General features: G+C 46.4%; 1 long non-coding RNA gene across 1 annotated transcript; it reads left to right on the top strand.

Moving 5' to 3' along the window:
* Positions 1-8,942: 8,942 nt before the first annotated feature.
* LOC124649605 lies at positions 8,943-10,329 on the top strand. Its single transcript, XR_006986710.1, has 2 exons — positions 8,943-9,084; positions 10,171-10,329. It is a non-coding gene; the product is annotated as an uncharacterized LOC124649605 (long non-coding RNA).
* Positions 10,330-14,557: the final 4,228 nt, after the last annotated feature.

Consider the following 14,557-nt stretch of genomic DNA (forward strand, 5'->3'; position numbering starts at 1 on the left):
ATTGAACGAGTCTCTAGAGCGTTAGATAAAACGCCACAACAAACGACGCCTCTCCTTCGTGGCATGGTATTGAACATGGTATCACCCTGATTAAAGAGGGCATAGTTTCTAGAATTGGTAATGGTAAGGATGTGAACATCTGGAGAGATAATTGGCTCCCAAGAGACTACAACCTAAAGGTTACGCAGGGGAAGTCAAGAACCAGGATTAGACGTGTCTGCAACCAGATGGGAAGTCTTGGAATGAAGTTTTGGTAAGGAAAGTGTGCTATAGCAATGACGCAGAGTGCATTCTAAATCTGAAGCTACCAAAGAACCCATGCGATGACTTTGTGGCTTGGCACTATGACCCTTCAGGTGTTTTCTCTGTCAAGAGCGCCTACAGACTAGCCTACAACCTGAAGAATGGTATCAGGTGGCGTGCAGGAAATAGTGGTGAACCAGATAATAGTAGGAAGATTTGGAAAATAATCTGAAAAGCAAATGTTCCTAAGAAGGTGAGAATATTTGGTTGGAGAATAGCTTGTGACAACCTTGCAACTAAGAGAAACAAGCTTAGGAGAACCCTTGAAATGGACAGTATTTGTAATATTTGCGGTACAGAGGAGGAGGACAGCTATCATGCCACGGTCAAATGCACAAAATCAAGAGCACTAAGATATGAGATGAGGAAACACTGGAACCTCCTGCCAGAACGTGCGTTCTCATATACTGAAACTGATTGGCTCCAGAACCTACTTATCAACTCGAACAAAATTCAAAGGAGCCAAGTGTTAATGCTTCTCTGGAGATCATGGCACCTCAGGTGTGACATCTATCATGGCAAAGGGGATGAAACCATTGCAAGATCTGTTGCCTTTCTCATTGGTTACGACAATTTCCTCAATAACCTGAGCAACAAGGCTAATCCAGAGAAAGGTTTGTCGACTTCTATTTCTGGTTCTTCTTCTGACACTGGTTGCTCGAATGTTATGCCTCCCAGGAGTGTTCAGAACAAGGCTGATGCTTGGTCTAGGCCAAGTCTAGGCGTGACGAAGATAAATGTGGATGCGGCTTTTTGTGCTTCATCGCATGAATCTATTGCGGGTATTGTCATCCGTGATCACCTGGATTCTATAGTCATAGCGGCAAGCATCGTATGGACGAAATGCAGTAATGCAGAAGAAGCGGAAGCCTATGCGATCTGGGAAGGTCTGAAAATTGCTGTCGATCACAACCTCAACCCTGCTACCTTAGAATCTGATTGTGCGGTGGCAGTGTCTACCGTAAATAACCACGCTCCGAGTGTATCCAGGAACTGGCATATCTACAACAACATCAGCGAAACTAGAAGCATGCTACCGAACTGTATTGTCTCTAAAATTAGAAGGAGTTGTAATACTGCTGCTCGTAATTTAGCTCAACTAGCTAGGAATTCTGGCCGCAGTACTGTGTGGGTGGCTAGACACTGTCCCTGAAGTTGTTAAGGAAATGTGTAATCATGACTCTGTATACTGTTGTGCGAGAGATGATTAATGTGTTTCCCCTCAAAAAAAAATTAATAATTACATGCTACTGAACCCAGAGGCCAGAGCCCACCCAAAGAGCGAACAAACGAACACGCACGCCGTCAACATACCTCATCTATCGCAGGCGACGCCACCAGAGGCCGACCACCACCAGGAACCGGCAAGCGCTGCCCACAAACCAACAAGAAGCACCCGTTTAGCTTAATGAGGGAGCAGGGCACGATGCAAGCCATGCCGAAGATCGCCAAGCAAACAGCCACCGTCCGAAGAACTCGCCTCCGCCACATAACCAACAGAGAGCCGCACGCAGAATGCTCCGAGACGATGTCTTCAAGAAGAGCACAACACCAAAGCTCCACCACCGCCTGATCCGAGGATCTTGGACTTTCACCCGGAGCACGTGGAAGGACGAAGAGAAGCCCCAACGTTCAAGAAGGGAACGACGCCCTCAGACGTCGTTGTCGTGGCCCGAGCAGGCAAGGTTTTCCCCTCAGCGAACACTCTCCACCTTCTACACATGTACCGACCAACGAAACGGTCAATCCGCCCCATCACGTCACCCCAGCGATCTTGGTTCCCGGCCAGCACTTGGACCACTGGCACGTTACCATGACCCCTGGCGTTCAAACTCTGCTCGCCGTTGCACTGAGGGAAACGGGCATCCACCACGAAGAACTCGGACCTGCGAACACGTGACGTCAAGCACAATGAGAGAGGGTGTAGCGGGATCGACGCCCTATAGCCCCACGGCTATAGAAATCGCTAGATCTGGGGCTTACGGGTGAGCACGACATGGCCTAGGGCCCTTGCCCCGGCCCGAGCGCGCGGCCGCAAGCTGGCCGGGCTGCCCCTGCCTATTCCACTCCCTCACAACCTCCTCGCAAGCGGCACCACCTTTGGTCGACATGTCACCAAGTCGTTGCCCCCAACGACGCAACATGTCACCCGCGACCATGAGCGGCAGAGCTCGTGCCGCTCGCCTCTGTGGACAAGCCGCTATCGTCGCCATGAACACGCCAAGATCGCGGAGCCACCGCGCCGCCGACGAGCAGCCACGCCACGACACCCTCCACCCAGCATCGTGCCCCAACAGCCGCCACGACCCGCTCCTCCGCCACTGCGTGGGGGAGAGGAGATACCCCGCTGCTGCCGGCGTCGTTCGAGCTTCGCTTAGGTTGCGCCCCTTGGTGGCGGAGAGGTGGGAGGGGAAGCACGGGGAGGGGACTGGTGGCGCGGCGGGTTAGGGTTTGTCCAGCTCTCGCGGGAGCGCGTGGACGAAACTTTTTTTTTTCTCGCTCGAGCAAGTAAAACTAGACATTCTCTCCTGAGCGTTATCAACCATGCCAGGCAATGGAGAGCAAGCAAGAACGAGGGAGAACCGGAGAAGCACTAGAAACATTGCAAATAATTTTAAATTCGAATATCCCAAGAAGATGGTAAGTTGTGGTTTAAAAAAGCAGGCCGATTTTTGACCACATGCCTATGGCGAAGGGCAGTACTCCCTCCATTTCATGAAGGTGTATGGCATTTATTAAAATTTAAATATATCTAGATACTAAATAGCAAGTTGTGGTTTAAAAAAGCAGGCCGATTTTTGACCACATGCCTATGGGGAAGAGCAGTACTCCCTCCATCCTATAAAGGTGTCTGAGATTTGTTCAAATTTTAATATATCTAAATACTAAATAGCATCTACATATCCAAATTTTAACAAAGCTTAATCAGTAAATTTCAAGTCTAAACGTTGAGTAGAATTGGTAACTTATTGAAGCCCTCGAAGGAATGGTGGGATTTTCATTGTTTCTATTATTATTATCTCATAATACTTCTCAGACGTTTATTTATAAACATATGTACAAGTATCTTTTTTTTCAAATTTCTTATAGTAATTTTTCTTTTTGCGAATAAGAATCTGGCATTAAAAGAAACAACAAACATTACAAAGAACCCCAAGAAAAACGAAAATTACAACGAGATCCTTGAGAAGCCCTTCATCTTCAATCTCTAGACTGTGTCGATGAAGCGTCGCCGCTGCCGCTTCTCCCTAAGTCGGCCTGACGTTGTTGGTTGCGGATGGAAAGTCGCCGAATGGGTCAAAAATACCACATTCATCCTAGAGACAAAGAAGAAGGAAGAACTGCCGATGAAGCTCCTTGATGATCCAAAGATCCTCACAGCAAGACGAAATCCTCGAAGACCACACCACTCCCACAAGCCTCTCGACGTTGGAGGGATGCGCGGTCAAACGGAATAGGGTAGAATCCACCACGACTTGTACCTCGCAGGATGACGTTCCTCGTGGCCTTGTCCTAACACAAAAAAATATTTGTGAAATTCGACGAATATATTATTATCGGACACAAGATGATAAACGGAAAGCAAATTTTTGCTAATGTCGGGAACATGCAAGGTATTTCTCATGGCAAGAAATCGCGATGAACCAGCTAGACTAGAATGAGCAACATGCGCAATAGACAAACATGTGCCATTGGCGACCAAAACTTGATCCTTGCGGAGGTAACGTTCATGGAAGCTCATCTGATCCATGTTGTTGGTGTAGTGGTCGGTAGCCCCGAAGTGCATGATCCACGGACGCTCATCATGGAAGGAGGTGGACGCGGAGTTGCCCGAGCGTTGCACGTCGGCTTGATACGCGTGGTTGAAGCGATTCCTGCAGGTGAGGGCCTCGTGCCCCTAGATCCCGCAGACTTGGCATTGGGGACGGAAGCGGCTACAGACATTGCCATTGCACCCTCCCCTGTTTCCATCTCCAAAACCGTGGGCACCGCCTCCATTGCGGTTGGCATGGTTACCTTGTTGGCCACCACCACCATAGTGGTTGGCTCCACCACCTTGCTGTTGTCCACCATGCGGACGGCCACCGGAGCGGCCGGTGTTGGGGGCGCCGTCGGAGGATGCCCACCACCACGACCATGGTCACCGTGGCGTGCTGCCGAATTAGCCGAGGAAACAAAACTACCGGCCTGCAAATTTTGTTCATGGATGGACTCACTGTAATACCCCGGATTCTCTAAAAAAAATATTTTTGATAAAAAATGAATATAGTTGACCAGGTTTTATTTATTTATTTATTTAAAAAAAACATGGGCTGTGAGGAGATATTAGACCATGCATGGGTTCTCTGTTTAAGCTGATGGAAAAAAAAGAATTGGATTGTTAACTTGTAAGTTCCTTCGAGATGTGCACAAATTTAATAAAAAATGCTGCTCCCTTAACCTTAAACTACAAACCTATCCGGACTGGAAAAAAAGACAAATAAATACAAAGCCCAACCTAACCGGCTCCTATCCTCGTCCAACTCTTGAGCCCTAGTCTTTCGACAGCCGCCGGCGCCGCCGCATCAAGGATTTCCAATCTCCATCCTGTAGTTTGAGTATGGATCCCAGACTGCTGGCTTGAACCTCGCCGGAGTCACTTGCCGCATATTCTGAAGACAAGGCTGGACTAGGTGCGCCCTCAACATCAATTTGGTTTTCCTCCGCGCTGAACCTGTATTCCTTTTCCTTTCCATGAGCGATTCAGTAAGTCTGGACTTGGTTTGCTACATTGAAATCTGTGCTATAGGCGCGTGGCCATTGATCTGTTGTTTGGCCGATGTATATTCAGATCAAGGAAAAATGCTGCTGGTTGAAGGCGTGTAGATCTAGTACTCTGATAAATTTTTGTTTACAAAATGAAGTAGTAAACGAGGCAACCAAGCTCTGATTATTTCTAACTCAAAGGAACTCCGGTAGTTAGCACTTGCTTTCTTGATGTTTGTCTCGTCTAGGAATTTATGGTACAAACACACAAGTCTTGGAGTAGCATACTGGTTAGTAGTACTTGTTTAGAAGAAAAAGAAAGTAGTACCAGTTTGCTTTAGTTCCCTGAAACTAGGCTGTCTGAATAAGAACACTAGCCTACGTCAGGATTCTTAACTTACAGTAGAACAACAGGCGTCGTGCACAGTATAGAAGAAGTGTTGTTAACTTATCCTGGTGCAGAATTTCTGAGTCTGATTTTATCAACAGGTGGGAGGATTTCCGGTGCCGATATAAATTATTTTGTTGAACGCCGAGGATGAGGCAAGTGCATGACGACCCCCTTGTTTCTCTATGATTATTCATGTGTGACTGTTTGGTTGCTTGTTCTCATTTGGTTCGAGATTCTCTTATTTGATTGTTCAACTTAAACTTGTTCCGTTATGTTTCACTATTCATTTTCAGCATCATCGCGGTTCTTATTTTCAAAGCTAACTTGGTGAGAAACTGTTCATAAGCGGCTAGTTCCGAATAAAGTTCGGTGAGAACTGTTAGCTTATGAGCTAGTCCGAGGGCGGTTCTTTTCATGTTAATCTGGTGAGAAACTGTTCCGAGCGGCTAGTTCCGAATTCAGTTCGGTGAGAACTGTTAGCTCGTGGGCTAGTCCGGCGACATATTCAGATATTTGGTTTTAGTCTTCAAGATAGCAAAGATGTTCCATGTTTCATTGTTCATGATTGTTCTTATGGTTCCAATTGTACTTGCTGAGTATTTCTGTACTCGTCCTTACGTTTCATTTGGTTTTCAGGTATTAAAATCAGCGACATGCATGGGAAGCGGGCATAGAAACACACGTCACTTTATCACCTCACCTGTTCCCATATAATTTTTAGAGAGCACTTATACATAGCATCCATAAATCATTAATTGTTTTGGTACTGTCTACTTGAGTCTTTTGAAATTATTACTTAATGCGAGCCTTTGGTCGCTCCAATCATTGTACTTTATGTCTTCCAGTTATGTTATGAACTATATTGATGGTATTTAATAAACATCCTTTATTTGGCTGTTGTGGTTGTCCAAAGAAACAAAGTAGGTGCTGCCTGATTTTAGAATTCTTCGTATACTTGCGTTATTGAGATAGTGTGGTAGCATCTTCAGGTTTCTTGGAAACCTGGGGTGTTACAGTTGGTATCAGAGCCTAGGTTTTAGATCTCTGGAATAGATTGTAAAACAAATATGTTATAGTCTTAACTTAAATTTACTCCACGTTTCCAAAATTAACAATTTAAAACTTGACTGATAATTAAATAATTAAATTTGACACACTTGTGCATGATAGGATGGGGTTTATGGGAAATGCATTGCATTGACGGTTCAACGTTTTGTTTGTTTGTTTGTTTATCTTATCCTTTTGAGTATGGAATGCATATGATTTGCTGTTGTTCATTATGGATAATTTGTAGTATAGTTATGCCACCGAGACGTAGAGGTCGAGCTCGTGGCCGAGCTCATGCAAGGCGGGGTCGCGTTGGCCGCAATGGCCGTGTAGAGGGATCAGATGTTGAGCATAGTAATCATGATGATGCAGAAGTGAGTCAACCTGCTAATACTAATGGACATGGTGCTTCAAACATGACGTTTACCCAATGGCTAGATATGAAGCTGGACAAGTTTGATGGATCAGGGACACCCATGGACGCTGCAAGTTGGCTTCGCAGCATGGAGAAATACATGGATGCATCTGTGATGACACAAGAGGATAGAGTTGTCTATGTAGCTTTCCAACTGAAGGGTCTCGCTGATATGTGGTGGGAAGGAGTTCGTGCAGCGTGGACACCAGCCCATGGACCGCCTACATGGGATGTTTTTGTTAAGCAATTCACTAGCAAATACTACCCAGATTCATTCAAGAAGAAGATGGATGTTTCCCTAAGGAATATCAAGCAAGGTGACAAGACAGTGGATGAGTACGAGATGGGAGTTTAGTAAGATTGTTCATTTTGGGGATCACATAAATCAGAATCAGAGTGAGAAAGCTAGAAGATTCTTTGAGGGGCTTAATTCAGAATATCGACATGTCATGGGAGCTAATCGACCGAATGAGTATTTCAGCGTGGTGGAACAGGCTAGGGGAATGGAGCTACAGATTCAACTCACGCAGGCAGAGACAGCTCGTACAAGTGGTACTAGTGGCTCGAGTAGTAAGCACAAGAGAAGTCATCATGATGGGAGTGAGCTTACGGAGCGTCTTGCTCTCAAGAAGTCCAAGTCAGGTGCACATTCTCAACGGTCCGCCAACCCCATTCAATCAGGAGCTCATCCTTTTTTCAGCGCCACATTCCAACATCACATCATTCATTCGACCCGTCCCATGATAGGGCTTGATTTGCTTCAAGTGCGGTCAAGGTCACCGTGCTTCTGAGTGTGACATTTTGGGATCTTGTGACCATTGTGGTAAGACCGGTCACATGAAACGTGTTTGCAAGAAAAGTCCTAACTCCATTATCAAGTGGCAATTGACCAGTCCTTCCGCGGGGACAACAATATCCATTTCGTCCAATGATGAGCCTCTAGGTGTCAGATCCTCAGATGAGTCAGTACAGATGATGACGGTCCCCCAAGTTGCACCTCCCCAGTTTCCACCTCATCCATATCAGCATCCTTACTTTGGCTACTACGGCCATCCACCTCGACTTACAGCTCCATATGTTCCGCCTCAGCTACCTGCTCCTCCCCAACCGCAACAATTAGTTGGAGATTCTTCAACCTCGACACCTGCCGGAGCTTATAACAAACAAACAACCTCTCAAAGTCACCGTGATGGGGCTTTAGGTAAATATTTTCTTTGCGACCTGCCTATCCCAAAGTTTTTTCTTACTTTCATTCAACTCAGTTATCTCATAGTTAGAAGCCAACCTATCTAGTGTTTCCATCAAGTTTTTAATACTCTTTTTGGGATACGACCATTAAAAGTGGTGACCTTGTGCTACGTTGCATGAAGACTTCTTGTTCTCATGCCTGAACTTTGGAATATTTGACACAACAATAGCTTAGATTTTTGTGTGCTAGCTGTGACACTTTTTGCTAAATCAGTGAGGATGCCCGAGAGCTAGGATGCAAGATTTACCTACCTACGTACGGATTTAATAGTTTGAGTGTGGGATGGATTGGCCCCCATACCAACTACTATCACTATTAATTCTTGTTATGTTGGAGCGGTGAACCTGATGTGTGTCTTTACTCTTGTTAGGAACTTTTTGTAAAGACAAGACCGGTGTATGCTTGATCTTAGATCGAAATATTTTTTTATGCTTAAAGGTAAGAATTCGAGGTCGAATTCCATTAAAGGTGGGGAGAATATAATACCCCGGATTTTCTAAAAAAAATATTTTTGATAAAAAATGAATATAGTTGACCAGGTTTTATTTTTTTATTTATTTAAAGAAAACATGGGCTGTGAGGAGATATTAGACCATGCATGGGTTCTCTGTTTAAGCTGATGGAAAAAAAATTGGATTGTTAATTTGTAAGTTCCTTCGAGATGTGCACAAATTTAATAAAAATTGTTGCTCCCTTAACCTTAAACTACAAACCTATCCGGACTGGAAAAAAAAAGACAAATAAATACAAATCTCAACCTAACCGGCTCCTATCCTCGTCCAACTCTTGAGCCCTACTCTTTCGACAGCCGCCGGCGCCGCCGCATCAAGGATTTCTAATCTCCATCCTGTAGTTCGAGTATGGATCCCAGACTGCTGGCTTGAACCTCGCCGGAGTCACCTGCCGCATATTCTGAAGACAAGGCCGGACTAGGTGCGTCCTCAACGTCAATTTGGTTTGCCTCCTCGCTGAACATGTATTCCTTTTCCTTTCCATGAGCGATTCAGTAAGTCTGGACTTGGTTTGCTACAGTGAAATCTGTGCTATAGGCGCGTGGCCGATTGATCGGTTGTTTGGCCGATGTATATTCAGATCAAGGAAAAATGCTGCTGGTTGGCGTGTAGATCTATACTCTGATAAATTTTTGTTTACAAAATGAAGTAGTAAACGAGGCAACCAAGTTCTGATTATTTCTAACTCAAAGGGAATCCGGTAGTTAGCACTTACTTTCTTGATGTTTGTCTCGTCTAGGAATTTATGGTACAAACACACAAGTCTTGGAGTAGCATACTGGTTAGTAGTACTTGTTTAGAAGAAAAAGAAAGTAGTACCAGTTTGCTTTAGTTCCCTGAAACTATGCTGTCTGAATAAGAACACTAGCCTGCGCCAGGATTCTTAACTTACAGCAACAGGCGTGCACAGTATATAAGAAGTGTTGTTAACTTATCCTGGTGTAGAATTTCCGAGTCTGATTTTATCAACAGGTGGGAGGATTTCCGGTGCCGATATAAATTCTTTTGAACGCCGAGGCTGAGGCAAGTGCATGACGAGCCCCTTGTTTCTGTATGATTATTCATGTGTGACTGTTTGGTTGCTTGTTCTCATTTGGTTCGAGATTCTCTTATTTGATTGTTCTACTCAAACTTGTTCCGTTATGTTTCTCTATTCATTTTCAACATCATCGCAGTTCTTATTTTCAAAGCTAACTTGGTGAGAAACTGTTCATAAGCGGCTAGTTCTGAATAAAGTTCGGTGAGAACTGTTAGCTTATGAGTTAGTCCGAGGGCAATTCCTTTCATGTTAATCCGGTGAGAAACTGTTCGGTGCGGCTAGTTCCAAATTCAGTTCGGTGAGAATTGTTAGCTCGTGGGCTAGTCCGGCGACATATTCATATATTTGGTTTCAGTCTTCAAGATAGCAAAGATGTTCCTTGTTTCATTGTTCATGATTGTTCTTATGGTTCCAATTGTACTTGCTGAGTATTTCTGTACTCACCCTTGCGTTTCATTTGGTTTCCAGGTATTAAAATCAGCGACATGCATGGGAAGCGGGCATAGAAACACACGTCACTTTATCACCTCACCTGTTCCCATATAATTTTTAGAGAGCACTTATACATAGCATCCATAAATCATTAATTGTTTTGGTACTGTCTAATTGAGTCTTTTGAAATTATTACTTAATGCGAGCCTTTGGTCGCTCCGATCATTGTACTGTATGTCTTCCAGTTATGTTATGAACTATATTGATGGTATTTGATAAACATCCTTTATTTGGCTGTCGTGGTTGTCCAAAGAAACAAAGTAGGTGCTGCCTGATTTTAGAATTCTTCGTATACTTGCGTTATTGAGATAGTGTGGTAGCATCTTCAGGTTTCTTGGAAACCTGGGGTGTTACACTCACACGAGAGGATCATGGAGTAGAAGTCGGGGATGGTGAGCGCGTGGCCAGGGTTGTTGAGGATTGTGAGGGAGGACTGCAGACCTTCGAGCTGCGCGCCAAGGCCGACCATGATGTAGTCGATCAGCTCGTTGTCGGAGATGGGGCTGCCGACCATGGCCAGGGCGTCGGCGAACCCTTTCATCTTGTGGAAGTAGTTGGAGGCGGACATGTCGTTCTTCCGCATCATCGTCAGCTTTCGATGGAGCTGACCGACGTCGTCCCGATTTTGGGCGGCGAACATGGAGACGACGGTGCTCCAATCGGCGGCCGAGGTGGTGCGCCCCACCATCTGCCCGAGGACGTCCTCGGTCATTGACCCGAGGATGCCCATGAACTTCTGGTCGACGTGCCACCAGATAGCATAGGCAGGGTTGGGCTGGGTGATGGCGGCGTTGCCCTCGCTGGCGGGGGTGGTGACCGTCATCGGCGGTGCCGCGCAGGACCCATCAAGGAAACCGAGCCACCCTTGGCCAGCGATATTGGGAACCACCTCAGTCCTCCACAACAGGTAGTTGGAGCGATCTAAGCGCACCGTAATGGAGTTGGTGTATTGCGTGGGAATGGAGGTAGGGAGAGATGAGGTGATCACGCCGACGGCGAGGGAAGTAGAGAGGGAGGTGGTGGCGGCGCCGGCGGAGGTGGAGAGTTGCATCACGACTGTGTTCATCGCGAGAACGCAGGCCCTATACGGGAACGTTGCTCTGATATCAAGTCAAAAGAATCGTTTTGCCGTGAATCATCCCATGGTGGGGCTCTCCATATATATCAGAGTTACATGTGCAAATAGAAGGCAATGATCACAATATGATCAGCCAATGAATTAGAGGATCACAACCGATCCTATCTAATAAAAGAAGATATGCATACTCACTATAATCAGCGAAAATAATGCCTAACTGATTCTATCCTTAATACGCGCCGCCACGCACCCTCTTGGGACTTAACAACACTTCGATAGACACATTAGCTTTGATATGCCTCGCAGTAAGAAGACCGCTCGCCTCTCTTGGCAGCCCCCGGCACTGGCGCCACCACGTGTTGAGCCGGAGCCACAACATGTTGAGAAAGATCTCTGGTGGAGGACGAGCAGTTCCTCCTGCCGCCTGACCACAGCAGTGTCTCCTCCTCCTCGCACTCTGGATGCTACTCCTCGAACGAGGAGTATGACATATGACCTGGAGTTGATGGAGGAGCAAATCAAAGAGCATCTGGCGGTGGAGCAATCCTTGGAGTCTCTCATCAAGGAGCAGCAACGCTCCAAGAAGAAGAAGGTGGCCGTACACAGCAAGAATAAGCAGGGGACCTCTCCGCTCGGACATGTTCACACATTGCAATATCCGAAGTTTCCCGTCGAAGGGTTCAACGAGATTGCACGCATTTGGAAAGCCTTCGCGACAACGCGCAAGCCATTTGATGACGGGCATCAGGCTCCAGGAAGGATGGATCCACTGACGTCATCATCATCTCCGACGACGAGGAGGATGTCTAGTGTGTTGTGAGTAGTTATTAATTACCTAGTGTGTATCGAGTAGTTTTTATTAACTATGTAATGTGTTAAGTTAGTGGTCTTTTGTAACATGTAGTTAGGGCAACCATGTTTTATTGGAGCCCTTCCAGACTATAACCAAACATTATGAACTATGTTTCTTTATATGTAGGGCTTTCTATTTTCGTGCCCTCGGTTCCTTAGTTGTGCTCAGTTTTCCCCAGCTCCTTAGTTTTTCCTCAGTTTTCCCCAAGACCTTGTCTGAAACCATCACAGGTGCTATAACGGCCGGTTGCCCGACGGTTGACCGTTATCTTCTGACTAGTGGGGCCACGTAGAGCCCGCGAAGACATGTCAGACCATCCATCTTTGTTTGACCGTAAGCATCGCTGTATCCCTGATCAAAACACGCACGAGTTGGGCTTCGGTATATCGAATGACAAGTGGGGCCATGACGCTGATACAAGGGGCAATACACGGGTAGGAATAGATTTTTAAACGGAGCTCTACAACGATGGCACGGAGGAGGTGGCCTGCGGGGTGCCGAGATGAGATCGACGTCCACAAAGACTGCATAAGGTGAGACCAGACGCATTAGATAGATATGAACTAGACGCGTTTAACCATGCAAAGAAGAGAAGAAATGGTCGACGACATCGACGACTACCTCAAAACTTTGACTGACCGTGTCCGACACGAACACGAGCAATGTAGAGAAAACTAGTGTCTCTCCTTTCTGGCGTGTATAGGTGGGTGCTAGAAGAGTGTGGTGGCGAAGGGAAAGACCTCGCGGTGGTCTGTGGCGTCCAGCATAGCAGGGCAGCGTGGCCGTGCCCACAGCGGCGTGCATGCATGTTCGGCATTGGCATCAGCATGTACGTTCGGCATTGGCATCGGCGGTATCTCTGGTGTGTCAGTGATCGAATGAGGGAACGGGATTGAGGGTGCATCCTGACGGTGACCTAGCAGTGGCGGCGAGCATAGCCGTTCTGACCATGCCGATATTGTTGGAGATATGCCCAAGAGGCAATAATAAATTAGTTATTGTTATATCTTAGTGTTCATGATAAATGTTTACATCCCATGCTATAATTGTATTAACCGAAACATTGATACATGTGTGTTATGTAAACAACAAGGAGTCCCTAGTAAGCCTCTTGTATAACTAGCTTGTTGATTAACAGATGATCATGGTTCCGTGATCATGAACATTGGATGTTGTTAATAACAAGGTTATGTCATTGGGTGAATGATATAATGGACATACACCCAAATAAGCGTAGCATGAGATCAAGTCATTAAGTTCAACTTGCTATAAGCTTTCGATACATAGTTACCTAGTCCTTCGACCATGAGATCATGTAAATCACTTACACCGGAAGGGTACTTTGATTACATCAAACGCCATTGCGTAAATGGGTGGTTATAAAGATGGGATTAAGTATTCGGAAAGTATGAGTTGAGGCATATGGATCAACAGTGGGATTTATCCATCCCGATGACGGATAGATATACTCTGGGCCCTCTCGGTGGAATGTCGTCTGATTAGCTTGCAAGCATGTGACTGGGTCACAAGAGATGACATACCATGGTACGAGTAAAGAGTACTTGTCGGTAACGAGGTCGAACTAGGTATGGAGATACCGATGATCAAACCTCGGACAAGTAAAGTATTGCGTGACAAAGGAAATTGGTATCGTATGTTAATGGTTCAATCGATCACTAAGTTATCGCTGAATGTGTGGGATCCATTATGGATCTCCAGGTCCCGCTATTGGTTATTGGTCGGAGAGGAATCTCGATCATGTCTGCATAGTTCACGAACCGTAGGGTGACGCGCTTAAGGTTCGATGTCGCATAAGTAGATTCGGAATATGAGATGGAGACCGAAGTTCGTTCTGAGTCTCGGATGGGATCCAGGACATCACGAGGAGGTCCGGAATGATCCGGAGAATAAGATTCATATAAGGGAAGTTGATTTCTAGGTTTCGGAAAAGTTCGGGATTTTTCCGGTGGAAGACCGGGAAGGTTCTAGAAGGTTCCGGGGGTCCACCATGGGACCCACGACCTAGGGGGTCCAACATGGGCCTAGGGGGTGCATCCTAGCCCTAATGGGCCAGGGGCACATGCCCCTCAAGGCCCAAGTCGGCCACCCTTAGGGTTTTCCGCAAAACCCTAAGGGGATCAACTTGGGAGGGAAGAATTCCCCCACCCCCCTTTGGCCGCCGGCCCTAGATGGGTTTTGGGGGTTGGGGGGCCACCCAAACCGACCTCCCCCCTATATAAAGAGGGGAGGGGGCAGGGGGTCGATAACCCTTGATACCCTAACCCTGGCCGCCCCTCTCTCCTCCACCGCAAGTCTGCTCCGGCTTGGCGAAGCCCTGCAGCTTTTCTCCTCCACCACCACCACCACGCCGTCGTGCTGCTGGGATTCCGAGGGGATCTACCACACCTCCGCTGCCCGCTGGAACGGGGAGA

Source organism: Lolium rigidum, chromosome 4 (genome assembly GCF_022539505.1).
Source record: "Lolium rigidum isolate FL_2022 chromosome 4, APGP_CSIRO_Lrig_0.1, whole genome shotgun sequence".
In the NCBI taxonomy this organism is placed as follows: domain Eukaryota; kingdom Viridiplantae; phylum Streptophyta; class Magnoliopsida; order Poales; family Poaceae; genus Lolium; species Lolium rigidum.